This window comes from Lonchura striata, chromosome 2, assembly GCF_050655825.1.
Source record: "Lonchura striata isolate lonStrDom1 chromosome 2, ASM5065582v1, whole genome shotgun sequence".
In the NCBI taxonomy this organism is placed as follows: domain Eukaryota; kingdom Metazoa; phylum Chordata; class Aves; order Passeriformes; family Estrildidae; genus Lonchura; species Lonchura striata.
Window position 1 is genome coordinate 32,456,443 of NC_140704.1, and position 22,723 is coordinate 32,479,165.

A 22,723-nucleotide genomic window follows, 5' to 3' on the forward strand; every position below is an offset into this window, starting at 1 on the left:
GACTCCTGTGGAATTTGTCCTAAGCATTGTGACATCTTTGGTAAGTGAAGGATACAGAACATGAGTTTTGCTGGCATCATGCTAGAGTTGTAGAGCCCAAAAGTTGTCCTGTTTTAATGCACAGTGTAGTGATGTAACTTTTTATTTTGCTGAGAATAATTTTTAAGGATCAATTTCTGTGTTGCACCATTCCACAGAATCTTGGCTATGGTATTTTCAAACAGAAGAAATGTCCAAGATGCACACAGTAAAAAGGTGTGTGAGTATTCCGCCTGTCATACCCACTTAAATTACACTGATTGTAGGTAGTCGAGTTAATATTTTTGGTAGTGCAACCAAGTGTGATGATATCACTGATTTCGTTTCCAGCTCAGTTAGAATGAAGTTCATGCAAATTCATTGTACAGGAAGCCCAGTGAACCCCAACAGATGGATGAGATAGCTGGCTATTAAACTGAAGCAGACTGCTTAATTCTGCCTAATCTGTCAACCTAACTGTCAAAATTGGCTTTACTGAGTTAGATCTTGCTGTTCAGCTGCCTAAGCAATGTGCTCTTCCTTCAAGATCCCCAAAGTGCTGCTGCCCTCTCTCACTGTCACAAGGCTCACTTGTTTTGAAGCTCCTGGAACTGAACATCTTGTCTTGCCTTGGGGAAACCTGGTGCATGTCAAACAACTATCACAGGTGTGAGTAAACCAAATGAAGTTTGAGTGCAGAATAAATGGCATTGCTTCACTTGTCATTGCCTGTGCTTTCTTAGTTAGTTTATGCTGGTTTAATTGTCTCTCTCCTGGATACTGTCCCAAAAACGAAGATGAGTGACTGGAACATTTGTTCTTAATCAAGTATTTCTAAAACGTATGTCTTGGAAACATAAGGAGATAATCAGTGAACTGGGATATCACAGGGACATGGTGTGTATGAAAATAACAAAGATAGTTCTCCTGGAGTGGAAAGGCTTAAAAATAATTTCAAAACTAATAAAACTTGATGTAAATTCTGTGTCCAACGAGGAATGTAGTGGTGCTGATCAATTTACCAGCTCTCCTATGAAATATTGCTAAGAGGATGGCAGCTTTACAGATAAAATAACAGGGGTAATTAGAAGTTCCCTTGATTGCTGCTCAAGTAGGCACTCATAGCAATAGGGTATAGTATACACACTGACTTTTCAGACACTGTAGTTCATTTTATGTGGATATGTCTGCTAATTTGTGATTTTAATTTTGAAACATATTGGAGATTGTAGTGTATATATTCAGCTTTTTTTGGTGGTGGGAAGAATAAAAAATATTCATTCTAATGTTTAAAAAAGGGAACTATTCAGTTGCTCATTAAAATAAAAAAGTGGGGGAGGGTGGATAATTTGAACCATTGAAGGGTGCAAGTTGATGCCAGAGCTAGCTTTAGTTATTCCATATACTGCAAAGTAGTAACTTGCACTAAAGAGAGCCAAAACCTACTCTTGTGGACTTTCATAACCATTGCTAAGGTTATCAGAAAGAAGATGGAAAACTGGCTTGGAAGATGATATGACTGAGTCTGGTGGTTGATTGTGTGGGGTGGTTTGCATGGTGGTTTTTGTTGTTGTTGTGGGATTGGTTTTTTTTTTAATAAACTGGATTTTGTAGTTTGGAATGCCTTTAACCTGTTTTAAAGGAATTTAATTCTACTCTACTAGCTAGAAGAGCCTGCATCTTTCTAAAGCAGACTATTAAAATGCTGCCTGTGTACTTAATGCTCTGTGAAGTTACCTAATGGGCATTATCTCAGCCATTAAATGTCTCAAGAACACGAGTTGGAAGGAGATTTGTCCTGTGGCTCCCAAGCCATCTGTTGAGCTCCTGGATTTTCATGTAGTCAGGTGTAAACTGTTTAATTTTTTCTAGTGCTTGAACTGGTATTAGCTGGAGTTTGGTTGCCTGGTTGAGTCTTCTGCTACATTAAGTTTCGATTCCTCTAGTTTTTGAAGTAATATCCTGCAGAATTCTTGTCTTAGAAAGTATTCATCATGAGATAAGGTCCTTAATATTTTTCACACAGTGTGCTACAGTATTTTTTTATAGAGTAGCTCTTGCCTTATGCAGGAAAAACAGACGGAAGTCTGTAACAAAAGTGTGTGCTTTTGGTCACCAGTGATGCCCAAAAGTGCAGGAGTGCCTATTAAACATTTTCTGTTGTTGTTTCATATTTTTAATGTTGAATTAATAAATTATGTTCATCTTCTATAGTAGAGCTTAATCTATTGGCTTTTGTTATCCAGCCCATTAACGTCTGGATGAATTACAGCAACTGCTCAACTGCTAATCTAAGTTTTTAGAGCAATGTGTGTGACAACTTGGGGATTTATCTTTAGTTGGAGTTTGTCCATCTTGCAATTTCCAGCCATTGGATCTCATTCTTCCCTTGTTTGTTACAGGTAAAAGGTTTCTAGCCAATCTTCTGTGGACACTTAAAAATTCTTGATGAAATCAATTTCTAAGATTTCACTTGATAAGCTCAATTTAGAACACTTCAGAACCTGTGTTTTTACATACTTATTTTAACTATATCTGCAGATACATTTATATTATATATTGCTTGTTGGTAGGAGATGTTAATTTGATTGCTGGTAACTCTTGGTAACTCTTCTGTTGTGTCTTTTTGCCTCACTAATTTCCCTCCACACTAGACTTTCCAAGATTTTGAGGCAAGTGTGTGTGTGTGGTAGGGAAGAGAAAACGTGTCAGGACACTGTGGTAGAGGTACTTCAAAAATTTTACTTTTTACTTTTGGAGATACGGAGAATGTAGAAGGGAATAGCAAATCTTTACAGGAAGTCTGTAAAGCTGTAGCTTGGCCTTCCATGTTAATATATATTTTCATATTTCTGTGGGCATGTTGGGTTAAGTCACAGTGAAAATAATGTTGCAAACCTGCTTCTGAGCATGGATTTTTAACTTCCTTCATCCATTTCAAAAGTTTTGTTTTTGCCGAGTCTTATGATATGAATATGGGGTTCCTCTAACTAATCCTGCCAGTCATTCAAGGAAGCTTTTTGGTTTTTGTTTCTAGAAAATTATCTTTAGTATACTGACCTTTCTGCTGGTAATCAGTAGGGAGTTCAGAGGTCACCTGCTTTTCCTGCTAGAAGGCAAGAATTCAGTTTTTTTCTTGAGAATTCTTTTCCAGCAAGAAACCTTTTGTAGTCTGACTTTGTGGATTTTTTTTTTTATGTATAGACATGTGGATAATCCAAATTCTAAATTCTGTAATATAATCAAAAACTGGAGGACAGCTAGGATATATTAAGTTTTCAGTAGCAGTTAACACTCACATTGTTGTCAGCAGTTATGCAGAAACTCTTCCTTTAGTTGCCTGATCATGTAGTCATGTTTTTACTCTGTGAAGCAAGGCAGTCAAGTCATGGGAGCAGAAGTTTAAAGAATTTGCTTTTACACTAATTTCTTGTCAAGTATATGTTGTGTTATGTGTAATTCACATAATTCAATATTCATAATTCATAATTCATTAATGCTTTTTTGGTATCAGTTTCTAAGTTATTTGGGTGAGAGTTTCTGACTTGCTTTTCCTTCTGCATAGGAAGAAACAGATGAATTGATTATCAGGTGAGATGAGCTGCAGCAGAATTTGTATTCAGAAGTGACAGAATTAATTTTGGAAGTGGATCAACCGCCCCTCTCTGAGCACTCAAGAGCATTAGAGGTGAGGAAGTTGCTCTGATCAGTATTGATTTTGAAACACTGAGAATCTGTTGAGGGTGTTTGCCTAATGTGAAACATTTCATATTTGGAGACCTGGCAGCAGCAGATGAAGCTTTAGGTTACACTTCCAAGTGAAGCTATACAGCTGACACCTGCAGTTCTGAACAGAACTTTTGATCCTGATCTCCTAGGTGTTTTATTTGCAGAGGGGAATTATTAGATCCTGGACTTGAGCATTAGCTTTTCTTTTATGGTACACTGTTTGGTGACTGACAAGACTTCACCAAGCACAGAATATTTGTAAATTGAGTGTTAATGAGAGAACATGCAATTAAAAAGTCAATGCAGTTACCCTGCATTGTGATAGATTGTGGTACTGTGTTGGTTGGTTGATTTATATATTTCCCTACCAAGAGTCTCTTTTCCTCCCAGCCAACCCAACAACAGAAAGTAGGGATATAGATAGGGAAATAGGCTCCATAGTGGCAGTAAGAACTTTTGCAGAGGACTTTGCCAATAAAAAAATTACTGGCCTTTACTATTAGAAATAATATATTTTCTTCTTTTTTACTTCAGAAACATTACTGCCCCTAATTTTGACTGTGCAAGTGTGTGTGGAGAGGGAACGTTTTGTCAGATGTTGGGCAGCTTGTCTGTATAAATTCCAGAGATTTATTCATCCACACATATATGAGATTGCATTCTTATGAATAATCACCAAGGTTGCAGTCTGCACATAAGTTTGTGTAAGGCTGGAGTTGAAGCATTCAAATTTTCATGGAATTACCAAATTTCCACTGGATTAATTTTTCAATGTCATTAAAAAAATGTTTGATATATTTTTTTTTAAAGGTCTGATATACAGATTAGTGTCTAATTGGAAATTATACTGGATAGGCAGCATTCCATGGCTTTTTATTGCTGGAGGCTCTGTGAGCATCCTGCTCCTTCAGATGGAGAAAAGTTGTGGTGTGTTGTTTGTAGGTTTTTTCCTGTTTTAGAGTTGGTTTGGGTATTTTTCTCTGTGTGCATGCTCGGAGGTTATGCTGTACAAATCCACTAGGTGGTAGGCATTAAGCATCTTCTGACTAATTGTATAGCAGAGAAATTTTAACAGTGTTTTGCAAATATTTGAAGGAGTACTGGAATACTACTAGTAAGTGTGTTGATTGAATTTTGAGGTTTAGCTTAACAGGGTTTGATGGTCCTCTCTTCTGTTGGGAGCTGGAACCTGCTTCTGCATGTTCATGCTGGTGAAATTGCTAGTGTTTTAGAGGACTGTTTATAGTATGAAAAATAAATGTGAAGAAATAGGACATAACTCACAGGATTCTTTCCTTGAGGACAGCCTGGTGGAATACATGCAGATACTCCTCTGGTGTGACTAGTGCTTTTATTTTTGTAAACAGAATGTGATATTGGGCATTAAACTGTTACTGATCACTTTTCTCTGCTCCATTACCCACTTTGGACTGCTGTTAAATGGACTGATTTTTTTCTCTCTCCTTTAGAGTGTTCCATTTGAATCTGGCTATTACCTTGCCCTGCCATTTTCTACCCATGTGTATCCTGGTGTATTGAATCCCAGCTATTAAGAAAATGCAAATGAATGATTTAAATAGTCTCCATAAATACAAACCTCTTTCTGGTACTTACTTACAGGGAAGCATATCTGTACAAAGCTCATGCCACTTGGCTCAGTTGAAAATTGCTGTTTAAACAGCTGATTGTATGGAATGAATGCTGCTCACTGTAGCAGCTCTTCTTATGAAAGTAGGTTTATAATTTTCATAAAATACTGTTTGTTCTGGATTTTTTTTTTCTTTTTTTTTTTTTTTTTTTTTTTTGCCACTGTATTCAGTAATTACAATGTGAGGAAATTCAGGACTCAATCTGAACTTTTGCTGTGGTGTGTCTGTAGTGCCAGTTCAGGTTGTGGCATCACTATGTAGTTCTACAAAACTGGTTAAACTCACTTCCTCACCTCCACAACACATCAGAAAGGGGAGGCCACTGCTGTTCCAGCCTCTAGTGGTGGTGTCAATCACTGTACTTGATGTTCTACTTGGTTGCTCTTACCTCTGCATTTCAAGGGTCAAAAGCCTTACATTCAGAAGCACTCCTTGGCTGCTCACCTTGCCTCTTAATACAAATTCATTTTGTTTTCTGTTTCTGATCTTTTTTTCTGAGTTTGAGTAGTTCTCTGAGGAGCATTATAAATTGAACCCCATTTGGCTCTTTATGCTGAACAGCATGACAAAGTCCATTGGAGAGAAGTAACAAGAATACAAATAACTTCTTATAAGCTGTTAAGCTTTTTGTGGTGTGTTTTTCTTCCATGCTTTCTGTTTAGAAATTAGAGTTGATGATCTCTGTGTGAGATTCTTTTCTGCATTGCATTTTCTAGTAGACATACTTGCACTTGATCTCATAGGAAAGTGGAATGTAAAATAAAGTAAAATATTCTTCAGTGCATACAGAAAGAGACTTTTGTAGTAGAAATAATTTTACACCAATAGATAGTGATAACTTCTGTGATAAATGAATCTTGATTTTAGTAGGTTATATGTGGTTACAGTATTCATCAGGTATGCAAAACTGTTTTTGTTTGATTCACTTGACACACAGGAGCTGACAGCTTCTCTGGAGATGATGTATGGTCGAGATTCTGAAGCAGATGACTCAGGAGGTATTTCAATACTTCTTTGAGTGGATGAGTGTTAAAATGAAGAAATTAATTTGTGTCAGAAATAATATGGACACAACTCTGCAAATCCTTGCTGACTGGTTCAGTGACATCTGAAAGGTACGAAGGACAATCAATCTTTCCTATTGGTGAAAATGATGAAATGTGACACTCTCTATCCAAGCTTGTGAGGCACAGGCATTAGTAGGGACAGCTGTTTTTGGCAGGGAGATTGTGCATATGAACTATGGCTCTAAATCTCAGAGTCTCATAACAGAATGAAAGGTAATGCATTGAGGAATAGAGTGTTAGTTTTCCTTTATTCTTGGTGCAGTGAGCTGGAGTTTATATAAAAGATGTCCTCTCAAAAGAAAACAGGAATGACAGTGCTTTTATGCAAGTGTAATTTTGGGTGTGCTCTTCCACCTTGGTTGTGTGACTGAAATGCTTTAATTAGTTCTTTCAAGCTGCCTTTGAAGAGAAAGATTTCAGATTTTAAAAGGAATTAGTTAAAAAATATTTCTTGATGAAGAATTACATAAAGAGCAGCCAATCTCACTGGATGTGTTGTAGGTACAGGCTGCAGACAAGTACATAACAGATTTTCTTTCTCATTGAAATACTGAGTGGGAGAATTTATACAAATAAAGTGCACACCATTCTGCATTCTGATGCTCTGTCTCAAAGTTGTAGGAGGTTTGGAGCAATGAAATTGGCTGCAGGTTATTTGTCTTAAAAGGAGAGGGATGGTGCTAGTGGATTACCATTCATGGAGTTCTGCTTGTAAAGAAAGCACAAAGTAGGGAGGTAACTTAGAACCTTTCCTACCCCTATGCTTAATATCTATGCTTTTTCTCAGTTTAGGACTCAATCTTTCTGGAAAGACTGTCAGCTGCTTCTTCTCCATTCCTGCAGGCCCAGCTTCCTCAATCTCCTTGTCACTATTACCCATAAATATTCTGTTTGTGTCTGCACATCCTCCCTGCCCATGTGAGTTGTACATAACCACAAGGGCTGTGGTCTCTCATAGTGCTTTTTGCTCTTGCATTTCATTGTACCCAGAGCATTTACTGTAGCCTGATGCAGCAGTGTAGACTTGGTTCATGTCGAGTATGTTAATGAATGTAATTACTTACAGATGTTTATAATCATGTTGGTTATTAGAGGGGGCAAACAAACATGCAGGTAGGTTTCTGTGATTGCAATTTGGAGTGATATTCTGCATGTAGAAGCATGGTTGAAATTTAGTATAGTAACAACTTTGGTTTACTTATTTCAAATCTGAATTTTTCTGCAAAAGCTTTGTAGGTACAGGGAATATACACAAATTTGATATGGATTGGTATTGCACTAGTTGGTAGATCAAGGAAGACATTTTCATTTATTCTTCTTTGTAATTTCAACTTTTGCTGTGCAATTTTTCTGTTGCAATTTAACTTCTACCTCCCTTAAAAAAGGGTAAGCAGTTGCAGAGAAGAAATGATCCTTTGGAGTGTTTCCCTTCTCTTTATTTTCAATACTTACTCCTCTCCCTCTTTTTTTGAATCCAAGTTCATCTACCGTAGCATCTATGAGAATCCATGCAATAGGAAATGTATAGGTTTGGGTCAGTGACAGACAAGGAAAATTTCAGAGACTGTATGAATTTTTTCCAGTATGAATCTCCAGGCGTTCAGGAGAAACACTGTTTGAACTCACTCTTCAAGATTTTTTTAATTTTTTTTTAGTTCCTTTAAGCTTAAGACAATAAAACATTTTCACAATATTTAGTGGAATACACAAGTTTGATAGGTACATGGACAAGGTGTGGTTTATGACTGTGTATCTTGCCTGTTAAATACAGCATCATATTTCTCTTTTACTTCTGGTTGCCAGTTTAATATCTCTTTTTCTGCAGATATAAGCAACAAAACTTTACTAAAAACAATGTTCAGTGTAATTATAAGCTGATCTTATGGATTTTTCTCTGTCTCTTTCTGCATTTTATATCTTGAACTTATTTCTGACTTTTACAAAAGTACTTATGGTTTCCTGGTGAAATCTTTAACCTCATGTCACACTTGATAAACTGTGAAATAGATCCCAGGATGTGTCTTCATCTCTGGCAGTACCATATAGGAATGGAAATCTTGTCTACTGCTGTGTGGGCAGCATATGTTGATTTTTGACATGAAACTCAATAGGAGAGGGATTTTGACTCTTCTACAGTTTCATATTATGATAAGCATAATGAGATTAGGAAAATAAAACCCAATCAAGGGAATAATTAACTTTATGTTTGCCTGGTGAATCTCAAAGCTGTTATTTCTAGAAATTGTTATATTACTCAAGTGTGAGGTGAGATCTGACACAAATTCTGATTATATTTCCAGGAGGTCTAGCACTTTGCATTTCTTGCTTGTTTTTTGCTGCCTGACTGCTAACTTCTTATTTTCAATTGCAAGGCTGATTGCTTGGGTAGGTTTGGGGTTTTTTCCTTTCTGTTCTTTGAAGTGTTGATGCCATAAGCATCTTCAGATTCAGAGAACGTGGTTCGCAGTAGGGATGAAATTCTTGAGTTGGCTTAACTAAGAAATATTGGGAAAACTGGTTCTTACTTATCTATGTGCTGAGAAGCTTTCTTTGAGCTTTACCATGTTTTTGTGCATGTGCTGAAAATACAGTGAAAATTTTGTTTGAATTAATGGGATTTCCTCTCTGGGTTCATGTGTATGCATAAATTTACTTTTTCCAGTCCTGAGAGAAACAGTTTTCATCACTTTCCTTTTGCATGGGACAAGTGTTCTTTCCTTACCAGTACTCTTTTTCTGTGCTGGTGTAAGCCTTTTTCTTAGTTATTTACATTTTCCAATAAGCATTTCCTCCATTCTCTTTTGCTCACTCTGAGGTACTTGCATTTTGTCTCTGCAATGACAGTCCCTGCTGTGCCAGAGAAGGGCCATTTCAGTAAATATTGCATCTGTCCTTTGATGTGGCATCATACTAACAAAAACCCAGGAGTTTATCTTGTGACTGCTCTTGGTGATAGAAGCAGTGACTCTCACTCCTTGTGTGCTTTAATATTCCACATTTATTTACTTGTGCTAGCCTTAAAAACTCTTTAGTAGCACTTGGAATATGAAACTGTAGTTCTGCACAGAAGTACCAGGCAGTTTTATTCTGTCAAAACTCTTGGATGAACTCTTTGAATTGCTAGCTTCCCCTTTTGAATCTCTATAAGAAGAGAGAGAAAAATCGGATAAAATAATCTTTCCATTAACAATGGAATTTCTCAGTCAAGTTTTCACATCTTAAAGGTTGGTGTGTATAAATGAAGAATGACTCTCAATCTTTCTCTCTTTCTCTGTCTAACTCAATCAGGAATATGATGAAGCACAGAAGTACACAATAAGTACTATTATAAGTACAATAAGTACTATTATAAGTACTTAATAAAGCTATAAATAAAATTCACCAAAGTATAATCACTGTCATACAGAATAGATACTTGGCCAGTGTTGAGGTAAGTTTATACCTTATTTATTTCTAACCCTTTCTGATACAATTTCTTTTTGGTAAATGTCCCTTTATCTTTTTAGAAGAGAATTTTAGGAGTTCATTGGTGATGAGAGGTTAGTTGGTTTAAAGCTTCAGAATCCCAGTGGTATATTGTCTTAGTCAATGCTTCATTTCATACATTTAAATACAAAGACAATTTCTTTAAAAATAAAGCTTTGAAAGCTGGAATCTCTAGATTTATGACAAAATCAGTAGTATGTAGCTTAAGGGGATTGAGCTTTAAGCAGAATGTTGGTTTTTCAGAAGATTTTTAATGTAATTAAAATTAAACTCAATAAAAACCCTCTTCGGTATGGAAGGATCCTGAAAAGCTGAATTCGAATAGGCTCCAGGCTGTTTCTTTAATGCATTTTATATTAAAATAGAAAGATTTAACAATTTCTGATTTTTTTTCCTCCTAGTTCAAAAAACCAGGCAGAGGAGTTGTTGAATAAAAGACATGTTGTTCATTATTTATTATCTGTTAAGAAAACTGTGAAAAGCTTAGAAGCCCAGTTGAAGTGGAAGATGTTTGAAAAGAACAGAGTTTATAGTGTTGGATTTTTTTTCTGTGTTGTTCAGATGGGTTCAGAAACATTAATTTTGTCTATTCCAAGTAAGAGGTAACAAGGTAGAACAGTTTCACTTTCCGAATTCAATTTTGCCTCTAAATGTGGAAGTTTTACAGGCCCTTGAGACCAAGCTTGAATGCTTAAAAAAAAAAAAAACCCAAACAACTCCACTAACCAACCATCAAAAAAAAAATAAAAGTACATAGACTTTTCTGTTTCAGTCTCTAGCTATGACACTGTGCTTTTAACTAATTCCCTCTGGTGATAGGTGCTGTTCACAGCATGAGCAGTTTTGTCCAACTCTTTCTACTGTGCTGGTTACTTTTAACCTTCTTCATAAAGTGTGCATCTTCTCCTTGGTGACAGAAGTCAGCTTCTGTTCCAGCTTTCAGGGCTCCCCACTATTCCTCAGAGAGCTTTAAAGAAGGTAAATACTACTTCAGCTTTGCTGCTGTCGGCTTGATTGTACATTAATTATTCTAATGATGATGCTTAAGGAAAAAAAGGACTTGAGCCTTTGCCTCTGAGCATTGTAAAGGGGCAGTAAGCTCCCAAGAGGGCTTTAAAATGAGGTGCACTAAGGAAACCTATTGGGAAAATATTTGTGAGTAATGAGGTGACATGAAGAAAATGCCTGCTTATGGGAGAAAAAAGTGGATGAATTATGGAACCTGATGTTGCTCATAGAATAATGACATTGCTGTGACTTTTATATGTGACCAGCTAATTAAAATAAATTCTAAAAAATCTCTTTGTCTTAGGAAACAAGTAGGCAAAAGGCTAGAACATTTGGCTTGTCATATAAATAAAGGGAACACCTTTCTCAGTGATTAGGTTTTCAGAGATTCTCTTGGGTTTTCAGGAAGGAGACTGAGTAAAATATGCATTTGAGAATACATCCAACTCCAGAACTGCTATATGGAAGCTATTTTCAAATTCTGATGTAGTAGATTGCTGTTGCTTGGTGTAATAGCAGAATGAGAATTATACATAGACTTTGTTACTCCTAATGCAGTCCAATGATTGCAGTGATTTTGAAATAACATAATAAAACTTCTCTTTTACTTAACATAAAAATCAATTCCAACTGTCATAGAAAGGGAATTGTTCTACTTGTTGACAGCTGAGTTTTCTGAGAGGTCATTCTAGGTACAGATGGTGTAGTTGTGAAAAGTGCAGGAGCTGAGGAAGACTTACAGGTTTGTGCCTTCTCTGTAAGGGTGTCAGCACTGCTCAGTGCTCCTGCATTCTGTGTGGTCACAAAAGGATGGAGCTGGCAACTGATTTGTCACCAAGGGCTCCTGTCAATCTGCAAACTTGTCTCCTCCAGTCTGGCCAGAGCTGGCGCTGGCTGCCATCACGGAAGGGGGTAGAAACTCAGGGTCTTGCTTTTATTTTGACAGTAGAGTCCCAAAGCATGCTGTAAACCAGGAGGGGGGAAGCAACCAGTAACAGGTAAAAAGCAGGAAGGCAGAGAAGAAAAAATAGGCAACCTGGCAGAACTAAATTCTTCAAAATAGTGCTGAATGTCTTTATGTATTTGTAATTTTTTTTATTAATTTGAGAAAATTTTTGAGTTTGTATTCTTTGCAACTTTATGAGCTTCAATAGTGTCTTAGTGCGTGGTATGTGAAGAAGGATTAAGCAGCCAATTTTCCTGCATTAGGTGATGTGTTGGACAGCATCTCCTCCACCTCCTTGTTGTATCCTGGCACTGTATTTCTGCCTCCCCAACTCAGCAAAGCTCCTGAATTTGAAAAGCCACAAGCTTCCCAGCAAGGGCTCATGTTCCCATGCAATGAATTTGCATAAGCAATTCATGTGTTTAAACTGGTTCTCTGAGTATCAGCTGGAGCTCCAGGTATATGGGCAGGTCTTTGTGGGAAATACTGGCAGTTCCATCATCTCTACAGTGATGGCTTCAGTAAAGCCTCCTGTGCTGCTGCATTTTAAGAACAATTCCTAAAAGAGATGTGAACTGCAAGTTGATGGGTAACTGCCATCAGCTTAGAAGATGATGCTGATTCATATAAAAGTCACTTTTCTCTGTTTTTTATTCCCCATTTACAGAGCACTCGCTTAAAATTAAGTAATTTTTCTATTTGGATAAATTAATGATGAAATAGATTTAAGTGTAGCTTGATATCATACATTTTTATAAATTATTAATAGGATAGGATTTAGATAGACTACTTTTGCTATCATTATGCAGACCTTGCTCTGTTCGAGAGGGTTTTTCACACAGAAGGTTTCTCACACAGATGTGAGGAAAAAGAAAATGTAAAAAAAACCAACCAAAAAAAAAAAAAAATGCTCCCAAAACAACAACAACCCCCCGCTACCAAAACCAAAGGGAATAAAGACTGTTTTACAAATGACTAATTCTTCTTGAAGAGAATATCTGGGGTGCAGCAAGATAGGCATTCAGGAACCTCATCCAAGCTTGCTGTGTGAATTTCAGATTGCTCCACATGTAACAATGTTCAGCTCAGACTTGGTGTTGCATTGATCATTTGGTGGAAAATTCTTTGTATTTTGTTCAGCAGTTGCCAGTTTCATGCTGAGCATCTGAAATTGTGTTTCCCTCATTTCATAGCAGTGTCTCCTCAAAAATGGAGATACTGATTTTTCAAGGTCTCTGCTGATCTGTGTCCCAAGAACCCAGCACTGACTAACCACATTTCCTTTTGCTGTCTATATAATCTCCCAGGACAGAGGCATATTCATCTTAACCTGTAGGCAGTGTCTGAAAAATGCTGCACCCATTTATGCTTCTAGGCAATAATGAAGACTGGGGGGATTTTACTTGGTTTATAAGTGCAAAGTTCACATTTGTCAGACAGAGTGTGCTCACCCTTCAGCATTTCTTTAGGCTAAAACTTGGGCAGGGACTTTTCAATCATATTTTTAAAACTCTATTTATTTTGACCTCTTAGAAATTCTTCTGGCATTATTTTTTCCCTCTTGTTTCTGTGTAAGGGATTGAGCCCCTTGCCTGTTACCTTCCTGTAAAATTAAAAAAAAAAAAAATCCTTGACATTTTTTCATATCAATACATTTTCATTTGGAACCTAGTGAATCTCCTTGACTGATGTTTGGTTTTGTTAAGCTAAATGGGTAAACCCTCCAGTGTTATGTATTATATATATTTTAATTTACAGCTTTGCATTCAAAACCAGGGATTTCACATAAAAAGAAGATGGAACACTTGAAGTAGAGGTTGTCATGGTAAGTAAAATGTCAGATGAGGACAGAAAGGTTGTTCTTGTATAGAGATTGTTGGTTGGATTTTAAAGTGAAATATTTAATTTGAAATGCTGGGCTGAAAAAATGTTCTTAATTGACTATTTGCATAGTTCTGGATAGCCTGTACAAATAACAATTGAGAAGGTAGGAAGCCCCAGAGTTCTCTTAATATTTAACTCAGATCTCAGAAGGAGCAACTGATAATTGAATTATACTGTGTTGTAGACTTGGAGAATAAGTCCTAGAGATTCAGCCTCAAAGGAGGTATTTGTATTAGAACCTATTTTTTCTGAAGTCAGGAAGTTGACTTTTTTTCATCTTTCTTACTATACAATGACTGCAAATGTTTGAGCATTATTAAAGCAGCCAAATTAAATTTTAATCATGTAAATGCAGTTGAAAAAGTGTACTGTGCCCTTTGTTTGGTGTTCCTTTTTTGTGCAGCAAGTTTTCCTATGCCTCTGAAACAAATCTACAGTATAAGTGAACCCTGCATGATACAAATTGTTGTTGATGTTTTCATTCTTTCTACTCTCAATGTTATTCTCTGCCTGCCTTATGACAGCAGCTGATGTCTCCTTAAACTCTATTTGCAGACCCTTTTCTGAAGCTTATCCTTGCCTAGGGTCTCAGTGACACTTTGAGAATAAGAAGTAGATCTGTGCACCTTCATGCTTCACAATTTGGCTCTCCAACTTTGAAGTCAATCTTCACTATGTTACCTTTCTCTTGGATGTTAATCATTAACACATAATTTTATAGCCTAGTATCTGTGCATTCTTTACCTGAGTGCTTGTCTCTTCTTGGGTTCATATTCTTGTGTAACTATTTTCTATAATCTTTCAGTCTTCTGGCCATGAGTAAGGCCAAATAATAAATCCCTCTTTCTTAGTTATACTTGTGTATTAATGATTTGCCAGCTTTACAGAGATGACTGTTTAAGCATGGAGCTAAATTACAAGAGTTGTGTTCATTATGAGCTGAATGTGTCCTGTTTACTGTGTTTAGGTTAAGGAAATGTCATGATCCAGTACCAGGCCAACAAAGCTGTAGTGACTTCAGTGTCCTGGCAGGCAGCTTATGTACCACTGCATATCACCTACACAGTACAGTAAATAATCTTGTTTTGTTACATCACTTCTTTAGCGTATCTCTTTTAATACTTTCACTTGGAGCATTTTTTGCAGTGGTGAAAGCATTACTGATAATGCAAAATTATTTCCAACAGGGCACTACCACAGAAAACAGAAGCATTTGAGCAGGGAGGTTATCCTGCAAATAGTGTATCTTATTGCTCATTATAGTTGATTGATTTTTTAAACTAAAAGTTAAGCGAATCTCATGAAACACACAATACTATAGGAAAGAAGATTCAATACTTCATTACTGAACATTAGGGCCAGCTAGGGGGTTTTAAATGTATTTCACAAAACTTGCTGCCCAGAGCAGTATTCAGGATTGTTCATAATAATCCTTAGATATGAAAACCCCCTAACTTTCTCTCATGCATAAGGAAATCTTTTACTTCAAGGATGTAGAAAAGATTACTTGGGACATTAAAATTAGTTGCTTCACTTCTGATTTCCATAAAATTTCTGCTGTGATATTATATTCTATAAATAAGGTCTGAAGTACGCAAATCAAAATTTTAATGGCCAGTTTTAGGGTATTATGCTTCTGTGTTCTCGTGTTGCAAGTACCCTCTGAAGGGCAAAGAGCTGCTCTTATCTCACAATTAATTCTCATAATTAATGAATTTAGCTGGTGTTGTTTTTAGCAGTGATTAATAAGTTTTACAGCTATTAATAAGAGCAAATTTATTTTACTTCTTTTATCTGATGAAAAGAAACCTTTTACCTGATGAAAGGAAACATTTGAGTTTGACTTTGTAAGGTGATACAATCCTAATCAACATAGCACTGGTGGCAGTTTTTAAGGATTCATTCTGGATGTGTGTACATGCATGTGCCCCAGCCACTAGAGTTCTCCAGAAAGCAATCTGTGCTGCCTGCAGAGCACAGAAATACAGATGAGAGTTTTACTAAGAACTCTAATACCAATAAATATCTTTCAGCTGTTTCCTGGGGAATCTTTTAGACCTCTGGCTGTTAATCCTTGTCCCAGTTCTTGGGGAAAATCTATTTTGCTTCAAAGTGCTTTATCTATAATCAGCTTAGTCAGAATTAATCTCCATGCCCATCTGCAGGCTCCTGACAGACTGGTAATTTCCCTTCCATCTCAATCTCGTGCCCAGAGGAATCCCACACTTGTAACTAGTAAAATTTTTGGTTTTTTCAGCAAATGTAAAATTGCCGCAGGAAAATAATGTAAGGCTTTAAAACAGGAATATTAATGTTTGGTAACTGTGTAGCAGGAGCAATATTTAACAGTAAGATCTTGCAGCCATTCATTTAGCCACACCAAGATTCAATGTTCAGTCTGTTTCAACATGCATTTTTGTGTATTAAAAAAAAAAAAAGCAAGTAAGATCAAACACAATGAAATGGAGTAAACATGGTGAAATGCTGTCCTACAGCCGTATTCCTGGTAGAATCAATTTTCAGTTTCTTTAGAGTGAGAAGGGGATATTTGTTGTTGACAGACATTTGACAGTATCTTGAAATGCAAATACTCAAGTACAAAGCTTTTCAAGCTCTTCAAATGCTCAGATTTTCTGCACTTTAAGTGTGTAATCATGGTTCACTCTGGTATTTCTTTGCATGCATTTGGATCCTCTTAGCTGCAGATTTTCCTTCGAGCATTTAAAATGTTTTATTAATATTGAACAATCCTTTATGCCTGCAAGAGCCACAGTTTTAAGATCTCATATTTTAACCTAGATTTCAGGTTACTTGGGAAGTGACTAATAATTAGTGAAAGAGCTGGAAATGGCTTGTTTCTGTCTTCAAGATTTGGACTACTTCTGTACAATCCCTGACATCCCCTATCCTTTTCTCTGGGTGAAATAGGGATAGGTGAGAGATGTACAGTTATTTTGTATTTTGCTGTTAATATTAACCCATGTCAGAGGAGTCTGTGGCTTGGAGACTGAATAAACAAGCCTTCCTGTGTAATAATTCTGTTTCTGTTGAGTTTTGGTAATCTAGATTTTTAGAGCAGCATTTGAGATTGTCTTTCTTGTAGTATCCTTGCCCAAATCCAGTGTGTGCTCTTCCTACTCACAGCTGGTATTTATGCATATGTGTAGAGCTGTGGATTTATGTTTTGTGTATGGAGTTTAGTGCTGCTAATGTGCGAAGTATTTAGGCATGCAATGCCTTCTGATAAACCAAAGAGCCTAAGTGTAAGGGATGGCAAAATAGCTCCTTTACTTTGTGCTCTTCTCCTCCTTTGCTGCTGTAGAGAGATAAAACAATATGACAAAAGTTAGCAGATAAAATGATAAAATTATGAATGGCACCTTTTTCATTTGTTCTCAATAGAAAGACTAACTTGAATATTTCCGTAATTTATAGTAGTTCAGTGAATTCATATTTCAAAATTTCAAAACCTCACATTCTTTTGGCTGGCACTGGGTTGACAGACCTGGTTCTGGACATTTGCTTGAATTTTGTTGTTAATGAGCACTATGATGTTGCTGTCCATTGGGAATGCTGTGGTACCACATCTTTTGAAGGCTTTAGGCCCTAAGAACTTACAAGATGTGTTCATCAAATGCTTGGTTGTTATTTGTAATCGAGTTTGTTTTGCTTACTGATGAAATCCTTCTCCCTCTGTTTGCAGGATGATAAAGTTAAATCCCTTCTCCTGAATTTGTTCTGCTGTAACAGACTGATGCCTGAGCAGGTGCTGAGGAATGATTGCTTCCTCGCAGTTGATGTGATTCCAGTTTCACTGCACCCAGGTGAAAAAGATGAGCCGCATAAAAAACCAAAATTCTGAGACAACAGATTGAAAAAAGTGATTAACCAAGGAGAATGGAGCAAAACCCTACTCAATAGATGAAAACTTTTCCATCAGGTGTTTGAGACTTCTGTTTTGAAATCATTGCCCTGATCTAAAATATCAAATTATAAAAGGTTTGGTAGGTGCATTTATTTTTTGAGATTATACAGTCTTCACTGTGTTTTCTTTTCAGTATGTTTTATTCTAATTAAGTATTTGGAATTATAAGTGTGATTTTACTGGTTGTATTCTTGGTTTGTCAGCCTTTTTCTTTACTTGTATGTAGGCTTTAAATTTACAGAGACCAGTCCTGTTAGATGCCAGAGATCTTTAAGATGAAACTTTAGCGAGTTTTTATTGAGTTTTTCATCCCTCTTCATGCTCTAAATACAGAGAACATATTCCTCTTAAAGATGTTACAGGATAGTATTTTGCTGAATAATTTTTTTTATTACATAGACCAGTTGTTCTTACAGTAACTGACTTCAGGATTTGAGTAAACACCCCAATATTCTGCTTTGAAAACTGGCAAAAGAAATGGTGAGCACCCTTCCTCTTTTCTTTTTGCCTTTGAAAAATGCAATTGGCTTTCTAGAGGGCAGCCATTCTTCTACTTGCTCCTTTGCTGTGCTGCTGCCAACCAAAATATTTTACACACACCTTTGCAGAACTGACTGTTTTTGCAAAAGCTACTGCTCTGTGTGCATATATCACCTGTTACTAAATGTTTTATTGCAGAAGCTATGAGGTTGTGATTTTCATGAATGGCTTTGTTTGGCTGCAACCCTTGGCTGTTGACATTTCTATTGAAAAATTTTGTCAGCTCTTTATCTGTACAGGAAATTGTTTATCTTTATGAAGGTTTCCTTCTCAGGAAGGATCAGGTCAGAGTGTGCAGTGTTGCTGTAGCAGTATATTTAGCCTCTGGGTGTTGCTCTTGGACAGCACTGTTGGCAGATTGCTATTTTGCAGGAGAGTTACTGAAGCTGCTTGTTGTTGGATGTAGAATGTCAAAATGCAGTAATAGGCAAGCAGCAGCACCAGGGGAATTTGGGACCCCTCAGGTAAAATAATATGGTTCTCAGTGGGTAGAGATACCCTTGGCAGGCTCATATTTGATATTATTATTGATTTTCTATTCTTAAACCAAAATTAGATTTTTTTTAATATGGAATAGTGTTTAAGATGCTCATCCTCTTTCCATTATATGATGCTGTTTTTTTTTGATTTCTGTAAAGTGTACCTAACCAAAGACAGTAAAATACCAAAAGTATTTTTATGACATAAAAAGTGTTTTTATGTAGATTTTTTGGTTAAAGTGATAAATATTTTCAGTACAGAAATCACAGAAGAATAATACCTTGTCAATGAATATAAACATTTAAGAAGTTTTGTGGAATGCTTTGCAAATACTGATTGCACTCTTTCCCTATTAACTAACATTATAAAAATTTAATTATTAAAATTCTTACTCTAATTTCAATGAATGTTAAACCCTGAAGAGAGGTTAGACTAACCTGAATGTTTGTATCATGCTGTGTAACAAATGTTAGAATAAATATTTGCCTGGTTTTCCTGCTCTAGAATCCATGTAAACTAAAGTGTACTTAAATCTCCAAATTGTTAACCTTCTTGGATTTCTGAAGCGAGAAGTATTCATTTATGCTTGACAAAAAAAAAAAAAAAATTGCAGATCATTTAAAATTTCTTTACTGGCTGTATTATGAAATCTTTTGTTTTCTATGAACCTTTTCTATTTGAATTAAGCATTGATTAAAGTTTTAGTGTCACCAGTTCTGTTTGTTTCTATGTTGACATTTTTTTATGGTAATTTTGTAGCTTCAGCTTTCTTTTCCTTTCTTATTTGCCAGAGGCCTTAAGAAAATGGGTTGGCACCGGGTTGTGTTGTAAAGCTCTCCTGCCAAAGCTGAACACTAATCCATGGTAATGGACTGCCTGCTGTGTGGTTTGCCACATCTCTTTCAGCTGCTTCTCTTCGGGCTGGAGACGGGTACTTGGAGGATGGGGAAGGAGGCTGAAATGACCCTGTAGGAGCCATCTGGCTCCTTGCTCACTTGCTGTTTCTTCCAAGAAGCCCAAAGGAAACCGGCCTCACTCCTCGGTGTCAGCAGCCTCAGCTTTGGGCAGAGTCCTTGCGCAGACCGGGATGCTGAGGGCCTGGCAGGGGCTGCGTGTTGCTGTAAGGTATTCAGCCTTTGGCAGTAAGCCTGCAGCTCCAGCCCACGGACAGCTTCCTTTTGTGAGGACTGCTGTCTTTGATACTGGTTCAGAGTTGTGTTCTCACTCCTCATCTTGATGCTCACCAGCTGTGCCTTGGGATCAGCTTTGGCTTTTTCCCAGCACATCATACCCAAGCCAGCCACTACAGCTGCCTTCTAGAGCGTAGACATGGTGACAAAGTTACCTCAGAGGAGATGCTCCCTTCAGGCACCTCCAACCCATCCTCTGGCTCTACCCAACCCAGCCTGCAGACCTGCCACAAGGCTGCTTTTCTTTGGGGAGAGGAGTTCTTTCAGCACACTGGGAGAATGTCAGCATTTCTTATCTCTGTGGTTTGGGTGGAGCAGGAGGAACCATTTCAGTTCTGACTGCTGCACCTCTGGTCAGTTCTGGAGACTCTTGCTCTTCTGTTCAATACCTCTTGTTCCTCATGCTCACCTTAACATCCACAATAACATTACCACATCTTCCCAGGTAGTTTGCTACTCATTTCATACTTGTGCCTATGTAGTTTTGAAAAGGGTTGTGGTGGGTATTTTGTACTTCAAAATAGATTTCTGCTAGTTAAGAGTCCTTCTAGGTAACACTCACTGGTATTTTAACAGTTTTTCCCTGCACATATGGCAGGTTAAACACAGCAGGTTAAATTATATTCCTTCATAGGTAACTTCCTCAAGAACTTTCTCTCAATGGGCAAAGATTGATTTCATCTGCAGTCACTTAATTTCCCCAATTTGCAAAGAAACTGGCATGAATTTGTCCTGATTTCAAACGAGGAGTCTGATAGCTTGCAAGCTGATGACTTCTAGACTGTGATGAATGTTTGAGATCCTCATCTTCATTCACATAATTTAAAGCCCTGGTGAAAACTTTCCTCAGATTTCTGGGTGTGTGCCGACAGGCACTAAGAAAATGTGCCGTGCTACAGCTCCTCCAGCAGTTGTGCTGGACTGTGTGTTTTTCACAGCAGACACACCATAGCTAGATAAACAATTTTCAAATTGTCCTAAATCTGCTGCTACCACATGTGGTGATGGCACACGGGATCAAGTGTTGGAGTTGGGTTTTGGCAGCTTTAGACACAGGGTCTGCAGTACATCAGGACCACACCATATAGAAGGCTGAGTTAAAATGCAGAATTGGAATTTTTGTAAATATAGTTAGTATGTTATATATGCTTAGCATTTGTGTGTTAATGTTGTAAGTTTTGTTACCAACAGGTGGAGAGAAACAAGATATGCTCTGCTGTGGGAAGATGTGATGCTGGTTTGTATTTGTCACCTGCTGTGTTGCCAGCAGCCATTCAGCTGCCTGAGGCCTGTGGGTCAGACCCCCTTGCTCTTCCTGTACTGCAGAGATGGGAAAGCTTGCCAAAAGTCCCTGACATGCCTTCTTCTCTTGTGAACTTTCACTTGTTCAACTTCCTTGCAACCTTAACAATTGGTAGCATTAGTACAAGTGAGGCAGACCAGATTTCTTCTGTCTCACCTTGGCAGTCCTGGTGTGGACCAGAAGTTTCTGGTACTCGGAAAATGGTATTACAAGTTTAATCTGTCATGTTAGCAGCCCTTTGGCTTCTTTCTGACTTCCTTTTCCAATCCCATGGCCTGTTTCAGTAAAGCCCCAAGGTACAGCAGTACCACAGGAGCTGTCTCAGCAAAACCAGAAGCTTCACCACCTGCCATTGTTAATACTGGATACTGACAGACATGATAGGTCTGGAGAGAGTCCTTGTTTGAAGTCAAAGAAGATCGTGAATGTGAGCCTTGGGGCTTTGAGACACAAGATGATATTCCTTTGGATGCCTCAACAGCAGATTTCACCCTTATTAGGTGTGTCTTGGGTTTTCTCTTCTCCCAGATGTGGCCTAGGATGCTTGTACTGTAAAAGTGCATGTTAGAGTCTTGGGTGCATACAGTTAGCTGCAAGTGCTGAGGGAACACATGCATTCCCCCACTCTGTCACTCACTGAGCCCTCCATGCACTGCTGCAGCTTTTCTTTCTAACCAAATTCTTGAGAACTTCTGCTCTCTCTCCCTACTCTGGCAATAAAGTTTTTCTGCTGCTCTCAAAGACTGGGGTGTTAGTGGAACCTGAAGACCTGTGAAATTTTAATAGTGTTGTCTGATGTACCCTGGAGTGGGTTAAGTTATTGCCATGCCCAGGCAGCAGAGTAAATACAAGGACAATTCTTGAAGGAGAATAAGTTCTGTATCCAGTAGACAGTGTTTCCAGTGTCTTGAAGCTCTGTAGAAGGATCTTTAAATGGTAATTAACACACTTCAAATTTTTATGCTGTGTTTGCATGAACGGTGGTAAATTGCAAGCTGTGCAAGTCCTACCAGCTGAAACACTGAATAAACACACAAGAAGCCTTGTGCAGTGTAAAAGTCACATGCAGTGTGAATCTGTATAGCCAGCACAACTTGGAGGATTTAATTGTGTACAAGTGTTTCAGTTTACAGGATGGATTTAATCTCCCTCAGGACAGAAACTGGGAGAACTCTTCTGGAGCAAGCAGACTGAAGATGGTTTGGTCCAAATACTGTGATGAAGGCTGGATTCAAAGGAAAAGCCCCTACTGGCCTCTGGATCAGGAGATGCAGGTAAAGGCTGCTGGAAGTAGAAGTTGTGCTATTTTAAAAACCTTCTTTTTCCTCATAGAGCTTTGTTTGAAGTTCAAATCTGCTGTTGGGAAATGCAGTTCTGTTCCACAGCAACTTTTCTTCTTTCTAATTTAAGATTATTGTCAAAATGGTGATTACGCAAAAGCTCTCCTTGAAGGGTGGTTGTGACTGGCAGGCACAGTTAAGGCCACAGTTTCCAACAT

General features: G+C 37.6%; 1 long non-coding RNA gene across 1 annotated transcript in view; it reads left to right on the forward strand.

Annotated features, from left to right (window-relative positions):
• Positions 1–10,935: 10,935 nt before the first annotated feature.
• The window catches only part of LOC110474568 (uncharacterized), a 93,107-nt gene continuing 81,319 nt past the window's right edge, over positions 10,936–22,723 (forward strand). Inside the window, exons 1-2 of the long non-coding RNA XR_014953248.1 lie at positions 10,936–13,728; positions 17,491–22,499. This is a non-coding gene — a long non-coding RNA (uncharacterized LOC110474568). The remainder of the gene's footprint in view (positions 13,729–17,490; positions 22,500–22,723) is intronic.